This window comes from Lygodium microphyllum, chromosome 17 (assembly GCF_053477565.2).
Source record: "Lygodium microphyllum isolate KBCC chromosome 17, Lygodium_microphyllum_v1.1.10, whole genome shotgun sequence".
Taxonomy (NCBI): domain Eukaryota; kingdom Viridiplantae; phylum Streptophyta; class Polypodiopsida; order Schizaeales; family Lygodiaceae; genus Lygodium; species Lygodium microphyllum.
Window position 1 is genome coordinate 49,429,395 of NC_141151.1, and position 8,306 is coordinate 49,437,700.

The window sequence follows — 8,306 nt, forward strand, 5'->3', positions numbered from 1 at the left end:
TAAATGGCCTGCTTGATGACACTTACCACACCAAGTGTTTGACCGCATCACATCTCTTCCTGCTCCTGCAACGTTAGATATGCTAGCGGTATTCACTTTCAGCGTCTGTAGTTGTTCTGTAATCACATCCATCAACTCCTTTTTTATGTTTGCAACTGAGTTGGATAAATAATCCTTCAAGCTTTCTCCTCCTGACGTACTGGCAGGAGGGTTTTGAGGAGTCTCTGTAATCACTGCATAAACGGGTTGGGCTGGTGCAGAGGGGTCTCTGTTCTGGTTCTGATTCAGGGCCCCTGTTTGAACTGTTGGCTGTTGACTCCAGTTGGTAGGATTCCACTATTGCTGCTGATTTGTCATTGAGGAAATTGGTTGGGACCATTGTTGTTGTGGTTGAGCCATCATTTGAGGCATGGATTGTGGCCACTGTGGATTTGGTGCACTGTACTGTGATACCGAGGGCATCTGTTGGTAGGGGTAGGAAACAGTCGTTGGGACTGCATTTGGTGGGTACATCATTCCTGGCATCAGAGGAGATAAGACTCCTCTTCCTGTATTCATTGCTAATCGAGCTTCCTCTTCATCGTACAGTCTTGCACCTTCTGTTGCAGCTTGCAGGGTGGCTGGTCTTTGTAGCTCCACAAACTTACGGACTTCTGGTTGTAATCCTTTGAGAAACACCCCCTTTTGAATGCCATCGTCTAGATTATGGTTAGTCCATCTATTCAGGATGGATTCCATTCGTGAGACATAAGCTTCTACTCTTTCTCCAAAGGATTGACTTAGGTTCATAAATTCCTCTCGCATCCGCTCTTCAAAACCTTCACGCCTGAATTTAGTGAGGAAGGCCAACTTCAGGTCGTCCCATGTGCCAAAAGTTCCTGCTGCTTGTCTCTCATACCACTGAAACGCCGCGCCCTTGAAAGTGGCGGGGAATATTGCTAACCAATGCTCAGGGGTTCTGGCATTGTTAGCCACACACGCTACCATAAACTCTGCTACATGAAGATCGGGGTCTTCATTGTACTCTCCCTTAAAAACTGGCAATGGGACTACATTCGCTGGTCTGTCATCAATATTTCCAGGACGGATCTGGCTTGGAAGTGGACCTCCAGAAGGAGGAGGAAGGGCTTGATGTGCCATTGGGACTTTTGTAAAGAGTTCCGCAAGGGCGTCAAAGGCGACTTCTACTGCGAGCTCGCTCTCGGCTCTGATTCTTGCTTTCTCTCTTCTCACGTACCTCTGCACTCGTTCTAACGCTTGCCTTTTTATTGCGTCATTCATCAGGGGGTTGACTCCACTATGTTGTTAGTGCTCCACAGAGGGTTAACAGAAGGCTTCAGTCTCTGGAGGACTCTCTTGCCAACATTTCTTCTACTTCTTTCTTTTCAACGTCCCTAAATTCTGCTTTCATGCCACTGCACAGAGGAAGGTATTCGGTTCTGAAGGTGTCAAAATGCATACATCTGAGCATTGTGGTGGTGCCATCATCATAGTAATGCCAGCTTCTGATGGTTTCAATGGTGTATGTTGTGAAAAACACTCTGTCTACCAACTTCCAGTGGGTTGCTAATTGAACAAATAGAAGATTATCAGTACACCAAGCATCCCATGTATCTTGCTGTTGAGCATCCACGAACAAATTCCAACTCTTTTCCTTCTTATCTTTGTGAACCTCTACAGACCAAGACTCCTGAAGCTTCTTCACAATCTCCCACTTGATGTTGTCTGGAAACTTCTCAACGAATGCCAAATCTTCCATGGATGTTCATTCTCTCTGTTTCTGCTCTTCAATTTGTTCCCAAACAGTTTGCCACCAAGATGCAAGTTTCTGCTGCTTCAATAGGAAGAGGAAACTGTCCACCACATAGAGCATGCATCATGATGGTGATATGTTTCCGCCATTGTGGAATGAACTTCTTGTGGAAAGTGGCTTTGATTATGAGGAATTCCAACTCTTCAGTGGAAGAAGGAACTTTACAAACATCCATTGAATTCTTCTATTCTTGACAATGCCATTTCCTTCATTTTCAGCCTCTTTTGGTGCTTGTTGATGGCAAGTTTCCCCGGCTGCGCACCAAAAACATGGAGCCCCGAGAGGAAAAGAAAATATATCTTGTAACATCAACAAGCTTGTTTATCATGTTTCATATGATCACAATGAAGAAAAGAACACCAGGCACAACAAATCTTCATGCAGCATCATGTAGATCTCCCACGGATTTTAATAGAATCAACCATATTCTTCAATATCTTCACAAAATCCATCAATAGAACAAAGAAAGCAAAAGAATACACCATCTTTGAATGGAAATACATCACATAGTATTCATCTTCAATATCTTCATAGTCTTCTCTCTCAATCTCTCATATACAATCACTCTGTTTGAGTAGAATTGGCTATCTCTAACTCTCTCTATCTCACTCCATCAATAATACATTATATCCTCACTACAATCTCTCAAAAATTACTCTCAATAATCACTCTTAGGTCGTGGATACCCCTCCCAAGAGGTATGTCTGATATGAAGGGTCACCAGAGCCACTACAGTGTCTCTTCACAACTCACTACTGTCACTTCACTCGTCTTCTCTTGAGTCTTCAGCAGCTACTTCTTCCACTTCTTTCAGCTCTTTTGCACTTGTATTCACCTCTTTCCAAGGCTAGAAAACTTTCCCAAAGTCACACATACATTCCACAGAACACTTACAGAAGCATACAGAACAGTCTACAGAACAGTACCAGAACAGCTACAGTACAGAACAGAACAGAGACAGAATAGAAGCAGAAGCTCTACAGAAGACCTACAGAAGGTTATCAAAACCTCATAAATCACTCTCAAACCATTTCAAACTCTCACAAACCATTCAATAAACTTTCTCAATATCTCATTCTTCATCAATCAATACTCCATCCCTCTTCACAGAAGACAATTAGAACAAAACAGAGAAAAACAGAACAAAACAGAAGGTATACAAAACCATTCAAAACCTATCAGAACATCACAGAACCATCAACAAACATCATGAACTTCCAAAACACAATCAATATCATCTAAAACACTCTCAAACCACTTCCAAATCAATCAATCATCCCATAAAATCAACCATTCAGCTCTCCAAAACAACAAAAATCATCCAAAAAACAAGTCATTTCAACACTCAACACCCACTTGCATGGCAAAGCAAGCTTTCCACTAGGCAAAGAAACATATGATTTTTTAGCAATGAGTCATACTCTAATTTCATGGTCCTCTCCCAAGAGTGACTATTACCCCTACGTGTTGCCTCATCATAGGTAAAAGGCTCACCAAAATTTGTCCCCATAGCACAATCCATGGAGAGCTAAAACCAAAGGGATGTCTATCTCTAGTAGAATATCTCAAAGAAAGCTATGGGGCTTGTATATCTTGTCTAACATCATGATTATGGGCCACTGGGGCATTACTAAAGGCTTTCTAGCTAGTTGTAGACAAGTAGGAGGCTCGTCTAGAAATATTACCATGCGTACTTCAAGTACCTACAAGCTGCGTATGTATTCTCTCTTTATGGAAAATAGCATCATGGTTGTGGATGATCTTCCGGGCTTGCAGATCCCATAGGTGATAGCCCATCTCACTTACATCCCCATAACCAAGAAACATGTGTTTTCCAGAGACCATACCTCCTCTGCAACCTGATACACACTAGTAGTGCATAGAGATGCTATCATAAGCTTGGCTAAATATACTATGAAGTCTTTCCTAAATCGTCGTGTTCATGCAGTTAGCCACACCATTTTGGGATGGGTTGTAGGGGGTGATTAACTAATGATTAATGTTTTTTTCATTTACAAAACTACTTAGAGGCTTTAGATACATTCTCACCCCCATTGTCAAATCATAGGCATTTCAACCTATACTTAGACTAGTTCTCAACAAGAGCAAGCCCATGCTGAAACATAGCCAACACACATATACGCATGCATATAAAAAGACATGAACAATATATACACACATACACATATATGTATGCAAATACATGAGCAAACATATACACATATCTATGTATACATATACATGCCATGCATATAAACATCTGCATAAGCATATATACACATCCGTACATATATACACATATAGGGTGAAGAAAGATGAGATATATTAGGAAGAAAGAGAAAGGAGAGAAACTAAAAATGATGAGAGGGGAAGAGAGGATGTATATTTGGAGAAATTTGAGCAGAAGGTAGAAAATACTCTTAAATGGCATTATCTTATGTAGGCAAGCTCATTACATTAGAAACAATCCTTATGCAATGATGATTCTTATCTTCACAATCACTCCCTTTTCAAATATATTTTCAAAGATACAAAGTGAAAGATTGGAGAAGGTTCTTAGGACTTTCTTATGGTCCTTTGGAACCAAGGAGAAATGGCATACCATCCCATGAATCGTAGTTACGAAGGCTAGTTGGAACGGTAGGGTATGACTTGAAAGGATTCAAGAAAGGATCAATAGGTATTCATTCAAGCTACTATTAAATATAGAACTCAAGGGTCCAAGCAAGATTATTGCAAGGGAAACCATTAGGGATGCAGCCCAACCATGTGGAAAATAGGAAGGCCTCACATAGAGAGACAAAGTGTTGGCTTCAAATACAAGGTCGATGATCAATTGCTATGAGAAAATCTCGAGCCTTAAGAAGGTGGTGAAGGAGCTAGTCTAGTCAATTGAAAGACCTAGGAGTGGCAATGGGGATATACTCCGATGTATTTGGACTTTCCATTAGGCCTTTGTCTCCATTCAACATCCCCCTAATTAACAATAATCAAAGGCTCTCCAAAAAACTAGTGCAAAAATGGATAGTCATATGGAAAGATATATGGGATCAATATAGAGGGGAGTTGAACATGGTAGAGAAGATTTCATTGAGATACAATTTGGAGGGAGATGAGAGGGCTCGGCTAGAAGAAATCTTGTGAGGAAAGAAGGATACATGGATACCCCTAGTAAGGATTGGTCCAATAGAAGTGTGGTGGAGTCTAGTAAATCATAAAGGGAAACTAGGAAACAATATGAGGAAGAGATAGTTTCGAAAGGATAAGCTAGACATCCATGCCAAGGTTCATGCTAAAGTGGAGGGATTGCTATGCAAATTGGGTGATGGGACATGGAAGTGAAGACTCACCCAAGTCTAGAAGACTATTCCTAGTAGGTAGCTATACCTACTACTATGGAAAGTGGCTTTCCATCAAGAGGTGGAAGCAAAGGAAACAACCAATGAGATTGAGGAAGAAACAAACAATGAAGAGCTAGCGTTAGTCTCTAAGATTATTTATGTGGCAACAGAGTACTACTATGGAAAGTGGCTTTCCATCAAGAGGTGGAAGCAAAGGAAACAACCAATGAGATTGAGGAAGAAACAACAAATGAAGAGCTAGCGTTAGTCCCTAAGATTATTGATGAGGCAACAAAGGATCCAAATACAATGCAATCAATCCAAACATTTGTTAGTGGCTTATTCCATGGTCGAGTGACACTGTGTCATAACCCAAATTCTTTTAATTGCATATCACTAATAACCAATTCAAACTCTATGTATATAATATCCTAATATGAAAAAACATATGCATCATAAACAATTTATCAATATCCACTTGTGTAATGCTCATATGCATTGCCACATTTTTTGTGGGGAGCTACAAGCTATGGTGCAAGGTAAAATTGTAAGAATGTCATATTATACTTAATATTTACAATATTTCAACTAAAATGAACCACATGCTACCTCAAGGCTTTATCAAGTGAATTTAGATTAAAAATAGATGGCAAGTGGCAAGAGATCAAGCTTGAAGAAAACATCAATAAAAGAGGAATATCTTGAGAACCTCAAGATGAAAAAAGGTTAGAAAGCAAGACAATTTTGCAACCTCAACAATTCCAAAAGAAATGTAAAATCCATCAATTATAGATACTCTAGCCTTTTATAGCAAGACATGACTTGGTTTCCATCTCAAAAGTAACTAACTTCCTCAAAAAGGAGTTGAAATCTACTTCACAACAACACATATATTTACCAATACTTTGTTCTTCTTCAACAACACTTTCATCAAACATAAAGCACATTAATTGGCCTCAAATTCTTTTACAGTTCCATGTCAATCAATGTAAGGCTAAAGGGAACAACACTTTGCTTTTTTGTTTATTCAAGAAAAAATAGAGAAAAAAGAAATATGTGCGCATTTGCATTACATTTCACCTAGGCATTCTTAAGTTAGAAACATTCTAGGTTGTTGTAATATAAATACATGATATTCGTATAATGTAGAGAATACATGACTATGACATGATGGCTCTCAAAAATACAAGATTTACATAATTTTATAAATATATCATTATTATAAATATATTTAGAAAATGATAATTCGAGAATAGAAATAGATTTACTTGATGAGTATACGCTTCAACTAGACATGTTTAGGAGTAGTGGGAAACTTAAACAATAGTAACAACTTTACTTAATGAATTTATTCCTAAACCAAACCTACTTAGGAGAAGGGGGGACTTAGAGCATAGCGATGACTTTCCTTGGTGAAACTTAGACATGTTTAGGAGTAGTGGGAAACTTGAACTATAGTAACAACATTACTTAATGAATTTATTCCTCAACCGCACCTATTTAGGAGTAGGGGGACTTAGAGCATAGTGATCACTTTCCTTGGTGAATTTATTCTTCAAGTAGAGCTATTTAGGAGTAGGGGAAACTTCAAAGAGATAGTAATGAGTTTTCTTACTATCCTTTAAGTTCTGCTTTAGTTATAAAATAGGTCAATTTGAAGAATTTGTTTAGCACCTTTACTTGATGAATTTACTATCTAAGTAGAGTTGCCATTCATGAAAGACAAGAAGCCACATAGATGTCATCCATTTTGGTTAATGATGTGGTTGACTTGATTGTACTACTACGTGACAACAAATTATTTTCATTGCATCGTAATATCTCTTCACTTACATAATAGAAGTCTAGTTTAAGAAAGAACTAGAAGGTTTTAGATCTTGAACATGCTCTATCTTCAAGTAGACCTCTATTTCAATTTTAAATCTATTTAAGATGGGGTAATATTTAGCACTTATATTTAATGGATGATGTGTAGTTTAAGTAAACATGGATTATGTGTTAGTAGACATGAAGAAGATATTTTGACTTAAATTTTCCTTAGATTTACACATGAAACTACCATAGAAAATTTTGCAATGCATGCGTAATATCATGCATGTTAGCAAACAACAAGGTTGCACATTAATGAATGAGATTCTTATACATTAGCTAATAGCAAGGCTTCAAAATGACAAGATGTGGAGTTGAGTGGAAATATGTAAAGGAGCTACACTAAGATCCCACTTGACTCACAAATGAAGTGTATTGTGTGGGCAGCACGAATTTAACAATACAACTTTGTGCATCAAGAAACATCTCTTGAAGATACCAAGAAAATAACTACTTTCACACATTCACTAGAAAATGTAAAATTATTGTCCTTCAAGTTTTGGGAGAATAACAAACATCAAATAAAAAAGGCTAAAAAATTGGCATTGTTAAGGAGTAAAATTAGCAACTACATCTAGAGTGGGTTTGATGATGTGACATGTATTCCACAATTCAAGTTACAAGTGGGGCAAGTTCATCTCATATAGTAGATGTGTCAACCCAACCTTTTCAAGATCCAAATGGTGCCAAATCTTTTGATCTAGAACATATTTCACGCTAAGAAGGGTTAAGGTTATGATTTGAAAAGAAAAATAAATAAGTATAACATCCAAAGTGGCCACAAAAATTTATAGTGTGTGATATTTCAAAATGCTTTAATGTTTCATGGCTAAAGTTGGATTCACTTTGCTAAACTATAATAACATGCACATGGAATACTTGATGGAATTAAAACTAATTTGGATGCGCATCTCAAACACCAAAAATTTGGTTTGTCTCCTTGTATGGATGTACACGTTTTACCATAGTGCACAGATCGGACGCAGTATGCTCACGTAGTGAATCCCGGAAGGTCCCCAAGAACAATGAACTCTACCTTTTTGCACAAAAAACAATGTAAAAGCATGAACGACAAGAAGCAAGAGACCAATTGGGTTCAATCTCCCCCATGCCTTGTGTGAGCGCTTCACAAAGCATGTATTTTATGTATATTTCCATCTTCATGCTCAATAATAGCCCAATTTACAAAAATATGACAAACTTTTAGCTTTTGAGTTTGCTTTCTACAAAAATAGGAAATAAAGCTAATGGACGGTGCCCATAGAGTCTGGCACGCCCAATCT